The sequence below is a fragment of the Aquarana catesbeiana genome, linkage group LG02 (genome assembly GCF_042186555.1).
Source record: "Aquarana catesbeiana isolate 2022-GZ linkage group LG02, ASM4218655v1, whole genome shotgun sequence".
Taxonomy (NCBI): Eukaryota; Metazoa; Chordata; class Amphibia; order Anura; family Ranidae; genus Aquarana; species Aquarana catesbeiana.
Genome location: NC_133325.1, coordinates 759,353,447 through 759,361,706, shown reverse-complemented (window position 1 = coordinate 759,361,706; position 8,260 = coordinate 759,353,447). Strand labels below are relative to the sequence as shown.

The following is an 8,260-nucleotide window of genomic DNA, read 5'->3' as shown; positions in this document are numbered from 1 at the left end:
CTGGCTGTGAAAACTGTGAGCTGTCAGAGCCGGGTGCCCACACTTGTAATGCCGGCGTTGGGGGGGTCTGGAGAGGGAGAAAACCGAGGGTTCAGACGGCTGCATCGCTGGATCCTGGGACAGACGAGTGTGTGTTTATTAAAAAAAAAAAAAAAGAGGTTGGCAAATACACTTTTTGTAGCTATCTACTAATAATAAACACAAAAACTACTGGAACTCCGCTTTAAAAGGAGAAGTCCAGCCTGAGCTCATTTGGCTGGGCTTTCTCCTATGGGTCACAGGAGTGCAATTCATTTTGCACTCCTGTGACCCGTTTTCAGCAGAGAGCTGTCTGAAGTCCGCTCTCCTCTGAATCTGACGGATATCAGTCCAGGCACCGCGTCATCACGACAATAAAGTCTGGATCCGCCAGGTGCCTGGACTGATGCCGGTCTCAACCTCTCAGAGAGCCTGAGATGGCCGCTCCCCGGCCCTTCACAGCTCAGCGCTCCAGTGAGCTGGGGGTGGGGGGGGGGGGGGCATAGAGGAGAGCTGCTGATTAACAGGCAGCAGCTCTCCGCTCGGGGAGCTGAGAGAACTGAGCCATCGGCGATATTCGATCGCTTGGCTCTCAGTGCAAAGGCGGCGGGGGACAGATGCAGCATCCGATCGATGCTGCACCCACCTAGGTAAGTATAATGGGTAAAAAAAATAAATAAATAAATTTAAAACCCATACTTCTCTTTTAATATTTCTAAAGTAAGGGAATTCCTGTCAGAAAATGGTCACTGGAACAGGTGCCCCCATTTAAAGATTTTTCCTTTATAAAATTGTTCTGCCGACAACTCTAAAGTTTGAATTTAAAGCTCATTTACAACAACAGAGACTGAGAGCGTAAACCTCAACGACAAACTGATAAAAAAACTTCAAACCCTTCCCTACTCTATCCAACACTAAAAACAAAACATTTTGGTTTAGATACACTTTAAAACAAATGTTCCAAATGATGATCTGCAGCAAACACACTTTAGGCCCCATTCACACCTGAGTGCTTTGTAGCTCGAAGCTCCAAAACTCTCAGAGAGAAAAAAAAAAAAAAAAAAAATTATCATCAATTGTTATTCTCTATGGTGGGTGGCTCACAAAGCCAAATGCCTGAAACTCAAAAAAAAGTTTTGGAGCTACTTTTGTAGCTTACCGCTGAAAATAATATTAAAAGCCAGCAGCTACAAATACTGCAGCTGCTGACTTTTAATATATGGATACTTACCTGTCCAGGGAGCGCGCGATGTCGGCAGCCGAAGTCGATCCGTCCTTTGGCTCTCGGCTGCTGCCGCCGCCATCATCCTCGGTAAGGGAATAAGGAAGTGAAGCCGTGCGGCTTCACTTCCTGGTTCCCTACTGCGCATGCGCGAGTCGCACTGCGCGTCCTCTCAGGTCCCTGCTGTGTTCTGGGACCTGTGTGTCTCCCAGAATACGCGGTGATCTATGCCAGGAATCTATGCCAGGAAGTGGGAGCAAATACCTGTATTAGACAGGTATCTGCTCCCTCCTCCCCCCTGAAAGGTGCCAAATGTGACACCGGGGGGGGGGGGGGGGGGGGGGAATCCAAAAAGTGGAAGTTCCATTTTTGGGTGGAACTCCACTTTAATTTGGGAAGATTGGTGCGTTTCTGAAGCGGCTGAAAGCAGACATACATAGCAACAAATGATGTAACAGGTGACAGTTTTCTCTATTAGCTAATACCAAAAGGCCAAAGCACTTAGAAAATGCTATACAAAAACACTCAAAAATGTGCAAACACACAATACAAAACGCACCAAAAACTCATTGCTCAGGTGTGAATGCCGTCTTATGGAGACTTGGCATAACTAGGTTGTAAATCAATTCCGGACCACTGTTGATTTTGCAAGAACGCAACATTCAGAATCTAAAATGGACGCAAACACACATCAAAGTTTGAAAAAAAAAAAAAACCTTTACAAATTGAAAATCACTCAGGACTGCCCCCATCATCGATAGAACATCGTCTGTCATTGAATAGGATTCACAAACAACTTTTAAAAAATGGCTTCAAGAATCAAGCAGTGCCAGTTTATTGCCCTTGGCTACATTTTAAACGTTTTGGAGTATGTACCACCAAACACAAAACCTTCCGACCACCAAACTATATTAAGTTCACATTATATGAAAAAGAATTGGACCACCACCGAAGGTCTTGTAAGCAGTGCCTGCGGGGGAAAAGTAAATTACAACTAAAGCCAGAGCTTTTCTTTTCAGTTTGGATGGAGTAGGGGGATGGTGAAAAACCCAATTTTCTTTTTCCATCTGTGTCCCTTTTGGGAAGATCTACATTCACTTCCTGTTCTGTAGACAACAGGAAGTGAGAGGAAACTTCTCCAAAGTAAGCGAAATGCCCTCTTAGTTGTCACTGGAACAAGTGTCCCCACTGCGAGATTACATCTAAAGTTTGAAAGTTTGTATTAGTGGACTGGTTACAAGCCGTCAGTTTATTTTTGCCACATGTTCTCTTGGGGAAGATTACCTTCACTTTCCCTCTTATAAAAACAACAGGAAGTGAGATCAAATCTTTCCAAAGTAAGAGAAATTCACTCTTAGTTGTCACTATAATGACGCCTCCCCCACCTTTTTTTGAGATTTCCCCTAGAATTGTTTTGGTGGCAACTCAAAACTTTGATTTCTCCCTCACTTTGCATAAAGAACAATGGAGTACTGTAATACTTTTCTTTATTTGCACTAACACCCAAATTTTCAGGACAAGCTTTTGGGGCGTGTCTCCTTCTTTAATATCCAAGCAGTACTCTTGAACCTTAAAGTGATTGTAAAGGCAGAAGGTTTCTATGCAGTAAGATAAAAGGCCTTCTGTGTGCAGCAGCTCTCTCGGCCCCCTTAATACTTACCTGAGGTTCTCTAGATCCAGCGATGTTGCAGGAGTGTCTCAGCTGCCCAGGACTCCTGTCCTCATTGGCTGAGACAGCAGCACGGCGCCACTGGCTCCCGCCAAACTCAGTCAGCCAATAAGTAGAGAAAAAGGGGTGAGCCCGGGCCGCAGCTCATTGTCTGAATGGACACAAAGCTGTGGCTCAGCTCGGGTGCCCCCCATAGCAAGCTGCTTACTGTGGGGGCACTCAACAGGGGGGGAGGAGCCAGCAGCACCGAAGAGGGACCTGAGAAGAGGAGGATCCGGGTAAAAACATGTTTTTGTTTTTTTTTAATTAAGAACAAAAAAAAAAAAAACAGACTTTACAAATCACTAAAGAAGGATACACACCCCGAAAGCGTGTTCCGCAAATTTGGACGTTAGTGCAAATTAAAAGTATCATGGACAGTACTCCATTGTTTCTTCAGTGATAGGGTAACTAGGAAGAATTCAGGAGGAATACCTGTCTTAGGGAACAGAGAGAAGAAAAAGAAAATTGCTAGGGGGTTCTAACGACCCACCACCCTATCCAAAACTAAAATAAAAGTTATGGCTTTAGATATGCTTTAAAATGCTCACAATACCCATTACAATGTAAGAAATCTTTATCTGGCATTTAAAATGCACCCAACTGTTAACTATACACCAGCAAGAAATGGTGTGATTTCAGCACCGGGTTGCTGTCAGTACACTTGGATATTCCACAGCATAATCTTTACAAAAAAACATAAACAAACCCTGACAGATAGGAAGCCACCTAGTTTCATAGGCTATACCAGATATACAGTCTAAACAGAGAAAAGCTAATTGATGCAGATCCCAGATCAGAGAACAGAACTGTGCATGAGCCAGCTCATCATTTAAATCCATCTCTGATTCATACATTTGCAAGATATAAAGACATGACAAATCTGTGATTCATATTTGTTCCAGGTCAGAGCAGACAACAGCTCAGTGTCTTTGCAAACCCCGAATTCCATGCATCCCAATTCAAAGTAAAAAAAATTATATATATTATATATACCCCTCTGTAATGATAAATATCCCCCAATCAGGTGCTAGCGGTCAGCTGCATCAAACATGAAGCAAGGTGATTCTCTGCAAATCTACTGATGCTACATAAAACAGACCCGGAATTGTACATTACCAGATGCTGTTCCCATCATGTTCAGCACAGAAACATAGGAGGGGGGGATTTAGCCACACCCACAAACCCTTATATTAGCTATAATCATTCCATGGCAGCAAGATGGCCCCCCCTCTCTCGAATCACCTCCCTCCCGATCCAGAGGAGGCCGGTTGCCTTGGCGGCCACCTTAAACAAATGGAGAGACAGGGAGGCGAAATGTCAGCAAAGAAATCAGACAGTCCCCGTGCTGTGGAGGAGATGACAGAGAAAAGGGGTTGACAAAGACCTCCCCATGAGGAGGAAGGGGGGGGGGGGTGTAACAGGTTTAACAGATCTGCAGCATGTCAGGTGTTAAGACATTTAGGGTCCTGCATTTAGAAAGGGACAACACAGTGGTCCCGACATTCTTCATCCTGGACATCCAAATGACTAAGGAACTAGAGACCCAGCATTAAGTTTTTAAGGAATGCTTGTAGTTCAACATGTGGAGGTCCACAAGCTGATCCTGGTTCTTGTTTGATCCACCATCCTCAGTACAATGGCATGGCCTCTGCCCAACAACTCCACTGACTTGGTCTCTAATGCCCTGTACACACGATAGGATTTTCCGACAACAAAACCGTGGATTTTTTTTCGCCCCAAGGATGTTGGCTCAAACTTGTCTTGCATACACACGGTCACACAAATGTGGTCGGAAATTCCGAATGTCAAGAACGCGGTGACGTACAACACGTATGAGGAGCCGAGAAAAATGAAGTTCAATAGCCAGTGCGGCTCTTTGGCTTGATTCCAAGCATGCGTGGACTTTTGTGCACCGGACTTGTGTACATACAAGTTTTGTTGTCGGAATATTTGAGAACCTGCTCTCAAACATTTGTTGGCGGAAAATCCGCCAACAAATGTTCTATGGAGCCTACACACGGTCGGACTTTCCGACAACAAGCTCACATCGAACATTTGTTGTTGGAAAATTCTATCGTGTGTACAGGGCATTAGAGTCACCTAGGCAATAAAACCCAATATTTGTATCCTTGGGAGGAACCCTCAAGCCTTTAAAACCCATCTTACCACCCCCATCTCCATTTACAGACTGATGGGATTTATTGCCCAGATACCCCATGCTGGCATTTGTGGTTTCAAAAACGTTAACCTCCTCAATCTAACTAGAAGGAGACCATCATCTCCTCTGTGTCAAGGCATGCTGGCACTTGTGGGTCCATAGCTGTTACCAGTCCACCTACTCAACTTAGCGAGGAGGGAATTCAACATCCCCTTCCTTGTCAAGTCACGCTGGCAACTGTGGTTCCAAAGCCATTGCCACCTCCTCGAGTTGACCAAAGGGAACCCATCATTTCCACCCTGTCATATCATGCTAGCATTTGTGGTTTCAAAGATGTACTACTGGTCCAATCTAATCAGAGGGATTCCACCATTTCCCCTCTCTCAAGTCATGCTGGCACTTGTAAACAGCCCACCTCTTCTTCAGTTTCAACATCGTCTTTACCTCCCCCAACAAGCTACACTGTACAGGAGATCCGTTACCTCTTCCTAACATACTTAGGTTTGTAGTTCCTTCATTTATACCCTTGAGATCCATCGCCCATGTTAAACCATCCCAATGACTAGTTTCTCAAAAGGGAACCTACATTCCCCTTGGCAAGTCAGACCCGAATAGTTCCAAATTTGAGATTTCATCAGAGACCTCTCAAGTCATCAAACCATGCTGGCATTTTAGGTTCCTCTGGAGAGTCTGTCATCCCCCCCCCCCCCAAGCAAGATATTGATACCATGCCGCAAACCCACATTGTCACTTGTAGTTCCTTCACCAGCTGCCTGCCTCATCTGGCCCCTCTTGTTCTGTCAACCCTTGTAGCTCCTTAGCACAGTCTACCCCCTTCTCCCTGCATAACCACAATGCAGCTTCTAGTTCCTGAGGTAATCCCTTACCACCCATCTCAGACCTTGCTGGCTACAATCTGTCATGCTCAGAATGATGCTTCATGCTTGGAACTCCTCAACCAAAATACAGAAGATACTTCCACCGTCACCTCCTTCTCAAAATATGCAAAGATTCTTCCCCTGACACTTGTAGTCCCTCGGTGCAGTCCATCACCCCTTTTCCCACAAAAACTAAAGTACTACTTGTAGTTTGCCAGGGACAGCTACCTATCCAGGCTGGCTCTTGTAGTCCCTTTGCAGCTCCCTGCCTCCTCCCCCCCCCCTCCCCTCAGTATAAACACTGGGGCTTCTCTGCCCTGTCTAACCACACCAAGACTTCGAAGTCTTGGGAGGGCAAATCGTTACCTCTTATACACCACATTGCTACCCTCTGCCACAACTTGCATTTCTTTGGGAGTCTACAACCACTGCTGCTTAGGAAATCACAACCCTCACCCCTATACAATCACATCGTTACCCCCTACCAATGGCGCCAAGACTTGTATAGTCCTATAGGAGTCTACAATCACATCGGTGCCACCAATGCCAAGACTTGTATTTCCTTTGGAGTCTACAACCACCGCTGCTTGGGACATCACATCGTTACCCTCTACTAACGTTGCCAGGACTTGTACAGTCCTAGAGGAGTCTATCATCACATCGGAACCCCCAGCCACCAATGCCAAGACTTGCATTTCTTAAGGTCTACAACCACCGCTGCTTGGAACATCACATTGTTAGCCCCTACTAACAGTGCAAAGACTTGTATAGTTCTACAAGAGTATACCATCACGTCAGTGACACCAATACCAAGACTTGTATTCCTTTAGGAGTATACAAACACTGCCACTTGGGACATCACATCCCTTGCCCCTATACATCACATTGTTGCCCCCTACTACCAACTGCCAAGACTTGTATAGTTTTATAGGAGTCTACCATCATCGCTGCTTGGGATATCACAACGTTACCCCTACTACCAGTGCCAGGGCTTGCCGTATCCGAGGAGCCTACCATCGTATCGCTAACCTCCACTACCGATGCAAGACTTGTATAGCTCCTTAGAGGTCTACTATCATCGCTGCTTGGGACATCACATCTTTACCCCCCACTATCAACACTTGCTGTATCCAAAGAGTTTACCACCACTGCTGCTTGGCATTGTTACCCCATCCACCATTGCCAAACCATGCTGAGACTTGTAGTTGCTCAGCAGTCTACTACTGCTGCTTGGGACACCATGTCATTAGCTCCTGAAACCAATGCCAAGACTTTATTGTTCTTTAGGAGTCTGCAATCATTGCTGCTTGGGACACCACATTGTTACCCCCTGCCACCAGTGCCAAGCCATGTTAAGACTTGTAGTTCCTTGGAAGTTTATCATTATCATTAACTGGGACCACATCATCACCCATAGCGATCACTGCCAAGACTGGTCTACAATCACTGCCAGCTTAGAACACATCATTACCCCGTCACCAGTGCCAAGACGTGCATAGTTCCTTAGAAGTCTACCAACATCGCTGCTTGGCACGGCACATAACTACCCCCAGCCACCATTGCTAAACCATGCTGAGACTTGTAGTACCTCAGGAGTTTACTACTGCTACTTGGGACACAATGTCGTTACCCCTATACAGCACATCGCTGCCCCGTCACCAGTGCCAAGACGTGCATAGTTCCTCACAAGCATACCATCAACGCTGCTTGGGACATCACATCGCTACCCTCTACTACCACTGCCAGGCAACGCTGAGACTCCTAGTTCCTCAGTGGACTACTATCGTCACTGCTTGGGACACCACACCACTACCCCGCCACATAGACTTAGTTCCTCAGGAGTCTGCTGCTTGGGAAAGCACTTCGCTACCCCGTCGCCAATGCCAAGTCTTGTATAGTTCCTTAGAAGTCTACCACCACCATTTGGGGCATCGCATCGCTACCACTACCAAGCAATGCTGAGATTTTTAGTTCCCCAGTCATCTACCATGATCACTGCCAAGCCCTGCTGAGACTTGTAGTCCACCACCAGCTGCCCCCTTCTCTAAAAACAGACACTTCTCTGTCCTGCCTAGCCATGCTGGCACTTATAGTTCCTCAGGGCCATGCCAAGCACACACAGCTCCCAACTACCACCCACGCTGCACTTGTAGTCCACCTGCTGGCCAACCACCTCTACCTGTTAAGCCATGTTGGCACCAGCAGCTGCTCCTGGCAATCCATTATCCCCATCAGGACACACTGAGGGTTGTAGTTCCCCCCGTCATCTATCA

The 8,260-nt window shown here is 46.2% G+C and overlaps 1 protein-coding gene across 1 annotated transcript in view; it reads right to left on the bottom strand.

Moving 5' to 3' along the window:
* DYRK1A (dual specificity tyrosine phosphorylation regulated kinase 1A) overlaps positions 1 to 8,260 on the bottom strand; it is a 140,412-nt gene that overhangs the window by 130,673 nt on the left and 1,479 nt on the right. The gene's annotated exons all lie outside the window — the stretch shown is intronic.